At 41.6% G+C, this 9395-nt stretch overlaps 1 long non-coding RNA gene across 1 annotated transcript in view; it reads right to left on the minus strand.

The window, feature by feature from the left end:
* Window positions 1–500, minus strand: part of LOC133481034 (uncharacterized) — a 57773-nt gene extending 57273 nt beyond the window's left edge. The window contains exon 1 of the long non-coding RNA XR_009789434.1: window positions 449–500. This is a non-coding gene — a long non-coding RNA (uncharacterized LOC133481034). The remainder of the gene's footprint in view (window positions 1–448) is intronic.
* Window positions 501–9395: the final 8895 nt, after the last annotated feature.

Raw genomic sequence — 9395 nt, forward strand, 5'->3', positions numbered from 1 at the left:
ATATGGAATAAAGTTTACTTCATAAAACATAAAACGAAATGACACCGTAGCAATGGGGAAACAGTCTGCGAGTGCATTGCGGTCGCAAAAACCATCAAGTCATGCAAAGCCATGGCAAAGAATGGTGGAAACAAATCATATTGTAGAACATGTCAATTAAGATACACTTCAGCGAAAGACGTTTTCAAGGTGCCATTTATTTTGACAAGAGTAATGTTGTTATTTAATGCTTTTTTCTTTAAAAAAATTAATACTTAAAAAAAAAACGATCAAATAAATAATTTCAAGTAAACGGTACATAATAATAATATAAATGTTTCAGCGGTCCATCGGGCGTCATGATGCCAAGCAGTGTCATTCCACAAGACTGAAGCGCTTTACACACCCACTACTGTCACACACACGCACGGATACACACCAGGTTTCTCCTGTCCACGCTCCAACTTACTGGCACTTTGGGAGTGTTGTCTTTTCCTCCCGTCGCGATTGGCAGAAATAGAAACCCCCCCACCCCCCCCCCCCCCCCCCAAAAAAAACCCCAAAACAACTTGTCTTCCCCCTTCAACCTCTTGTCAAATCTTCTCCAACTGCACACCGAACACGGAGCTCCGATTCAACGGCAGCGTCAGCGTGTCACGCCGACTAGTCCGGAGGGTTTCTCGATCCGACCAGCGGCGCGCTGCGTCCGGCTCGCATCCGCGCGGGACCCGCCGCCAGTGCGGAGCTTCTGCTGTCTGCTCTCCGGCTCGCCCTGCAACGAGAAAAGCCGTTTATGGCGACACACAATGTGAAAAGGGGCCGATTTAAAAAGGAGAAGAATGCAAGCAAGAACAACAAAAGTCAGTTATAGCAAAGTCTATGCCTCTCCTCTCCTATCTTCCACCCCCTAGCTTAGCTCACATAATGAGCAGGAAAAAGCTTTATATTTTGTTCACTGGGTATTCACAGATAATTTGAAGCCATTGTTTCTGCCACAGATGGTTCTTTTTAATACAATAACGGTGCTCTTTGTGAATAGCAAGCCCACAATAAAAATCTAAAGCGCCCTCCTGAATAACCATTTTGTTCTCCTTGTATAGGCCGAACAAAAGCGCCAGTGAGGTAATGGCCTGCCTTATTGAAAGCTGCAGAATGGGGATTTGATAAAGATTCTTTTCGCTCCTTTCTCCTTTTGCACAAAGTACATGGCAATGTCAAAGAGAAAGTGACACTGCAAGAAGAGAAAACATGTTGGGAACATTTGGTCTGCGTGTCCATTATTATTATTATTATTATTATTATTATTATTATTATTATTATTAATGAATGCAGGAGTCAAAGGTGAGAGGTTGTACGCAGGCTGCAGCCAAGCCCGTCAAGTGGAGGCGTATCATAGATTTTTACAATGGAGCTTAAATCCAGAATACATTAGCCACCAAAGGTCTGCTGTGCATTTGAAACAATTTTCAGTCAAGTTGTGCTTGATGGAATTACAGGACCAGGATGCATACACGTCAAACCTCCAGTTATTAATCGACCAATTTAACTGCAATCCCTGCATCCAATATTGCACGTGCTGTGAAGTATCACGGTTGTGCAGATGCTCACGGAGGCTGAGATGCGAGCCTGCAGGTGTGCCGTCACGGACAAGCTCCCTCAGTCTGTCCACGGTTCACGTCGTTTGTAATTAACTCACGGCTAATCAATAAAGCGTTCATCGCAAAACACAATGGGCACACAGGGGATGATCCCAGGCCAAACATATTGGATGTCACCGATCGTTACAACGTGAGCGCTCCATGTCTATCAAAGGGGCCATGGTTTGTGTGTGCGTAAGTCCCTCATTTGTGAGGTGGCCGGACTACCACCCTTGTACGCCGTCCCATTAATTGTGATTAATCAAATACAATCATGTGATTAACCATACACCTCGAATAAAGCCACTCTGCAGCTGTTGCTCGCTGTACTGTATCGCAGATGGTAAGTTCGCAGAAAGAGTTTCATGAAACTTTATTGGTCAAAATTTTAAAAGATTACTGCTGAAGGTGTACGAGTTCATTGAAGTACATGGGCTTCGAACACAAATATATTGACAGTTCCAGATGGGACTTTTTGCAGTAATTTATTACAGAACCAAGGGTAATGCCTGAACAGAAAATGATAACATGAAGTAAATCCTGAGAAAATTCAACAGGAGAAACCCCACTCTAAGGACGGCTGCTGCAGCTCTCTGAGTTTGAGACGAGAAGGCTTCTGAAAAGTACAACACAGCAATGACCAGGGCAGATCTGGAGGCTCAAGGGCAGATTGAAGCGGAGGGGGAAACGAGGAGAAAAAGCAGCAGGATATAAGTGCTGGTGGAGATTTTAAGCCTCAGAGACAAACACAGTGGATGACACAGAGACGGGCTGAGCGGATCAGTGCTCTCACTCTGAATAGGCTTAGTGGGAAAGAAATAAGACTTTGACTTGGTATCTGATCAATCTGAGCTATATAGTCGAAATCACAGACATGTCACTCATATTAGGGAAGTGGAGCAACTTTAATTATAAATCCATCCACAGAGGCTATGCAACGCGATAGCTAGGCTGCTAGCAGAGAGACAGGAAGAGTGCAATGACACCATGGGAGCTTTGGGAAACATCAGAATGATCAGGAAATGTTAGAAGACGTACTGAAATCACTGTAAGTACACTCAGACAGACACGATTACAAGAAAGCTGTCAAATGCATGACGTTGATTCAACTTTTTTTTTTTGTACTCTCAGTAGTTGAGGAAGAGAATTTATGGCTCTCCAAATCATTGACCAATCATTCACACATTCATCATGGAGTGCCCGTGATGACAACCAAAGAACCAGAAATGGACCTTATTGCAACGCACGAATGGAGGGCGACCATTTCTGTTCTGGTTGCTCAGTACAATATGACTGTGTTGACAGGGTGGTGTGTTGGTCTTTATGTGAAGAGGCTCACTGGCAAGCGGCAATTAATCTTCCACTTTCGGTTACCGTAAGTGTCAATTTAATGTTGTGTGACAGTTAAGAATACTACAAAGTCAAATGCTTGAACTCCTTATGTGAGGTGACTTGTTTTTCAAGCACCAGTCTTGCTCTCCACCTCCATATGCATGTTTCACAATATACACGTTATCACAGTTAAAGTTAAATAACGCATTTTATCTTTGTTGCAACTTAGTTCAAACAAAGAGGATGATTATCAGGTTTTGAAACAGCCATTTAAAACACTTTGCCATGAGTGCTCCAAATGTATTTGTTCAATGTCCACATTTCCACATTGCTCTGTTAATAATTACTATTATCAAATTAAATTTAAACAATAAATAATTTACTTTGCTTGCATTGATGAGCTTAGGTTTTTAGTTTTTTTCTCGGGATGACGTGTCCATGTTAGTTTAGTGGTTAGCACATCTGCGTCTTAGTCGAGAGATTCTGGGTTTGAATCTCGGCTCAGGCCCTCCTCGGTGAGGTTTGGATGTTCTCTCTCATGTGTTTGCGTGGGTTCTCTCAGAAACATGCATGTTGGGTTTATGGACTCTATGCACGCAGCACTTCTGCGTCTGGGGTAAGGAGGCGAGCTAACGTCCGGTCGCCAGGCAAACAACTCAACTTACTTTATAGAGCACTTTGAAAAACAACCACACCTATAAAAAAGTGCTGTACATAAAGATTGAGCAGAAACAGAATAGAAAGGCTTTTTGTCATTATATAGTACAGATACGAGGAAATTGGGGTTACGAAAACATAAAACACAACAAATAATAAAACAATAATGTATAGTCTACTGGCAGGTCAATGTTTCTCACGGATCGAAAGTTTCTCAATCCTTGTGGCTGGGTCTCGTTGACGGGAGTGGCTGGACGGGGAGCGAGCGGGAGACGGAGCTCCGCCCGCTGCCGACTCTTGTTGTTGCGATGATGAAATTGTCTCAGCAAATGTTAACTTTCCATCTCCTTTGTAGTACGTCGTGATAAACGTGATAAGATAAAAAGCCGAGTTTTTGATGACATTCCAACCTCGAAAAGTATTAGTCCCGAACTATCACACGACCCCATGTTCTTACACATTTAAAGAATGAGATAATTTTTTCCATCAGGTGGCGTCCTATAGTAGCTCGAAACATACGGACACCAGAAACCTGTACGTTCCTCACCTATCCACCGGAAATGCTTATTGTGTTCCCGTGCATATGGACCATAGAAGACTTTAATTTGTTGACGTGTGAGTGTGAAAGGTTGTTTGTCTATACTGTATTTGCCCTGTGATTAACTGGAGGCTAGTTCATGGTGTACCCTGCCTCTCTCCCAAAGTCACCTCGGATAGGCTCCAGCTCACTCACGGGCCGAGTGAGGATAAGTGGCACAGAAAGTGGATGGATGGACATTTGTTGAAAATTGCGGAACAACACATATTTCATCCTTCGTGTGAGATGCTTTTTCCGGTCCGCTCTTTAAACAGACCGACAATGAAGTTGTACTCCTACAATCCGAAATTAATTGGAATCTGTTCATTGCAGTGTTGCTCAAGCCAGCAATAGATTGTTCGTACATGGCCGTGACTCGTGAGTGTGCGTTGTTCTAAGTGTTGATCATTGGTGTTAGTGATGAAATTATGACACAGAAACAAAAACAGTCTTTGCTCAACTCCTACATGATTCATGCTGAATCTTTTAGTGATTACAGGTGGCATACATACAATACGAACACAAACATATTCTGCTACCATCAATTTACAGCTGCAATAGCATTTTCAAATGGATCTGTCACAGTCTAAGCATGCTCACATTTAAAATGCAGGACAGATGCTGACCACTTGCAGAGAAAGGTTATTGGTAAGTACAACCACACTTCCAATGAAGTTGGGATGTCGTGTTAAACATAAATAAAAACAGAATACCATGATTTGCAGATCATCTTCAACCTATATTTAATTGAATACACTACAAAGACAAGATATTTATTGTTCAAACTGAGAAACTTTATTGTTTTAAGCAAATAATCATTAACTTAGAATTTTATGGCTGCAACACGTTTCAAAAAAGCTGGGACAGGGTCATGTTTACCACTGGGTTACATCACCCTTTATTTTAACAACATTCAATAAAGGTTTGGGAACTGAGGACATTAATTATTCAAGCTTTGCCAGTGGAATTCTTTCCCATTCTTGCTTGATGTACAGCTTCAGCTATGCAACAGTCTGGGGACTCCCTTGCCGTATTTTACGCTTCATAATGCGCTACCCATTTTCAGTGGGAGACAGGTCTAGACTGCAGGCAGGCCAGTCTAGGACTTGCACTCTTTTACTACAAAGCCACGCTGTTGTAACACGTGCAGAATGTGTTTTGTCTTGCTGAAATAAGCAGGGGCGTCCATGAAAAAGACGTTGCTTGGATGGCAGCATATGTTTCTCCAAAATCTGTATGTACCTTTCAGCATTAATGGTGCCTTCACAGATGTGTAAGTTACCCATGCCATTGGCACGAACACAGCCCCATACCACCACAGATGCTGGCTTTTTAACTTTGTGTCCATAACAGTCCGGATGGTTCTTTTCCTCTGGCCCGGAGGACACGACATCCACAATTAAAAAAAATAATTTGAAATGTGGACTCGTCGGACCACAGAACACTTTTCCACTTTGCATCAGTCCATCTTAGATGAGAAGCCAGCAGCGTTTCTGGGTGTTGTTGATAAATGGCGTTTGGTTTGCATAGTAGAGTTTCAAGTTGCACTTACGGATGTAGCGCTGAATTGTATTTACTGACAATGGTTTTCTGAAGTGTTCCTGAGCCCATGTGGCGATATCCTTTACACATTGATGTTGGTTTTTGATGCAGCGCCGCCTGAGGGATCGAAGGTCACGGGCATTCAATGTTGGTTTTCGGCCTTGCCGCTTACATGCAGTGATTTCTCCAGATTCTCTGAACCCTTTGATGATATTATAGACCGTAGGTGATGAAATCCCTAAATTCCTTGCAATTGTACATTGAGGAACATTGTCCTTAAACTGTTCGACTATTTTCTCACGCACTTGTTCACAAAGAGGTGAACCTCGCCCTTTCTTTGCTTGTGAATGACTGAGCAATTCAGGGAAGCTCCTTTTAGACCGAATCATGGGACCCACCTGTTCCCAATTAGCCTGTTCACCTGTGGGATGTTCCAAACAGGTGTTTGATGAGCATTCCTCAACTTTCTCAGTCTTTTTTACCACCTGTCCCAGCTTTTTTGGAACGTGTTGCAGCCATAAAATTCTAAGGTAATGATTATTTGCCAAAAAACAATCAGGTTTACCAGTTTGAACATTAAATAGCTTGTCTTTGTAGTGTATTCAATTAAATATAGATTGAACATGATTTGCAAATCATTGTAGTCTGTTTTTATTTATGTTTAACACAACATCCCAACTTCATTGGAATTGGGGTTGTAGTTATCTAGCTGTTTACTTGGGAATAGGAGGCATTAAGACATACAGACACACAGACACACGCAACTACTTTTTTGAATCTTAAGAAAGTACACTAAACCGGAATCCTGGAGAAGGCCATATTGAGAGATTAAACATAGCACTCCTAACACAAATACTGTATGTGAAAACACTACGATTTTCAGGCAAAGGTTACATTTTCAAATACAACTTCATTTGTTTGTGACATCAACCTGCCTAGAAGTTAATGTGTCAGGATGGTTGAGTGGCCCAACCCGTCAGACTCAAGGACTCCCTTGAAAATCATGACAGACTCCAACTTGGGTTGAGGTTATGAGAAGGGTAAGAATACTACAAGCTACAACCACTGTAATAAACACATTTCTTGTTAGATATAGTTTACATTAATAATTTAACTAAACAATCAACTAAAACTGCACTATTAACTTTATAAACGCAGTTTTTTTTTCGTGCAGCTCTTGCATTAACTCTCCATAGACTCTGCAACTGTGCCTAATAAAATGTCCTATGTAAATGCATATTTAACCATTTTTATAGTTACCAAGTAGTTTGAATATACTGTTGCCAGTCAACCCAAACAGCAAGTTATAGCTCATACATCCAAACAGGCAGACAGGAGAAGATTAGATTCTGGATTATTAATTGAATTTGGCAACATTAAAGAGTATCAGTCCATGACATTAAGGTTCTGGATGATAAAAGTGACATTTAGTTCATTATCAATAAATGTATAACGACTAATATTTATATCGTACGATTAGATCATTTTATATCACAAGTGAGCCTTGAAAACAATCAATCAGTGTGGATTGCCATGACTGACATCACATAGCAATAGATTAAACCAATCATTAGATTGTTTTTAAAATATAACAGATGAAAAGGAGGCTTGGCGATCAGATCAACTAACTATAACGCTGATATTTTATAAACAAATTTACTCTATAGCACAGATTTTGATTGTCATCTGATAAAAATCCAAAAGGGCTATAGCCATTCATTAAACTAGATTGAGGGGCATCAAGAAATCTGATTATTGGCTAATAAGGCAAAATATTTGGTCAGTACTAAAAGGGAAAAATATCATCAGATCTCAGACCAACAAGATGAAGAAGTGACAGCCTTATTTTCAACTAAAATTTCCACGAGTTTCTTGATGGTGTTGGATGATCCAGTCGCATTACCAGCCAGACCTGCTGAACGGACAACTATCTTTCTTTGAGTGACTGTTGCTCTGCAAAGCCTGCTCCTGCAGCTGCACCAAGCTTTCTGAAAAGAAAATTGGTTCAGAGGCGTCAGTTGGATGGTGGTTGGGTGACTGGTGTGCAGAGACTCATGCATTAAAATTTTAAGCAACATATTAGTTTTTTTTTTACCTCACCCCACCTCCACTTGACCAAAGAGGTCAAGCATTACCACTGGGAGAAAATACATTTTAAAGGTACGATTCGTAAAAAAAAATTTTTTTGGGGGGGGGGGGGAAATGCGCATTATACACGAGAAATTATGGTACACTTTGAGATAATCAAAGGTGTAATAGCGTTCACCAGAACCAGTAAACAGAGGCCATAAAAAGTGTTGATTTTTGTGTTCAGTGGATCAGGCCATTATAAATGACTAAAATAAGTTTGTATTGACGAGTCAAATTGACAAGGGATGGGCGAGTACTGATACCAGGTATCGGTATCGCACCAATACCATCCTTATTTCAAGGTATCGAATACTCGTGTAGGCATCCGATACAAGCAACCGATGCCTGAAAAAAATAAAATAAAATCTGACATTGAGTAAGTCCTCCGCACCAGCAGTTGGCGCTACCCCCAGTGTTTGACACTGCAGTGAATCGTGTGTCACTTCCTGCTCTGACAACAACAAACCCAGGTGCATGGCTGCTTTTCTCGCCAAAACTTCGCAAGTTTGGAAATACTTCAAGGTGAATGAAGACAAACCAAAAACTTGTGCAGATGTGCTAACCAGTTGGCCACCGTGCTGCCATTACCGGTACTTTTAAAAAGATTTTTTAATTCCAACACTTTAGTATAGTAATATTTCAACATTATTCTCATTGTCATATTTTTAGGGAAATTGTAAAACCTGGAACCCCAGAAATGTCAGTAAAAATATAGGAAATACGAGGACAAACTACAATTTATGAGACTCCACCTTTTTTCTCTCTTTCACAGCTGATTTAATGATGAAGCTTCTATTCCACGCTGCAGCCCACACTTAGTAACACACAACAATGCACAAGGCTCAGCACACAAATTCCTTATTATGACACACCAGGCGGCACAGTGGCCGCAGTTCTGAGAACCCGTGTTCAAATCCGGCCTCTGCTGTGTGTAATTTGCATGTTCTCCCTGTGCCTGCGTGGTTTTTCTCCGGGTACCCCGGTTTCCTCCCACATCCCAAAAACATGCATGGTAGGTTAATTGAAGACTCTAAATTTCCTATAGGTGTGTATGTGAGTGTGAATGGTTGTTTGTCTATGTGTCCCATGCGATTGGCTGGCGACCAGTTCAGGGTGTACCCAGAGTCAGCTGAGATAGGCTCCAGCACATCCGCGACCCTAGTGACAATAAGCGGTATGGAAAATGAATGGATGGCTACATAGACCAGATGCTTCTCACTCACTCCATCACGCACTTATCCCTCTCCTCTCTCTCCAGACCACTCTTGGTTTTGTTTACAGGCCAATTTGAATGTGAATGAATCTTTGTCGGATGTTTCTAGAAAGCAGTCTAATCCGTGCAGGCTGCTGTGAGGCCCTGGCCCTTTGTTTGGGATTACTGCAGCTTAGCGTCGGCTAACAATGAGAAGATGAGCAACTCACCTCATCGCCGCTAATGAAGTGTGGCGCGTTATTTCGCCGTTAGCTAGCTGGCACCGAGCAGAAACGATACCTTCACGATACACAAATGCACACACACAGTATCACTCCAAATATGAAAA

Source organism: Phyllopteryx taeniolatus, chromosome 7 (assembly GCF_024500385.1).
Source record: "Phyllopteryx taeniolatus isolate TA_2022b chromosome 7, UOR_Ptae_1.2, whole genome shotgun sequence".
Lineage (NCBI taxonomy): Eukaryota > Metazoa > Chordata > Actinopteri > Syngnathiformes > Syngnathidae > Phyllopteryx > Phyllopteryx taeniolatus.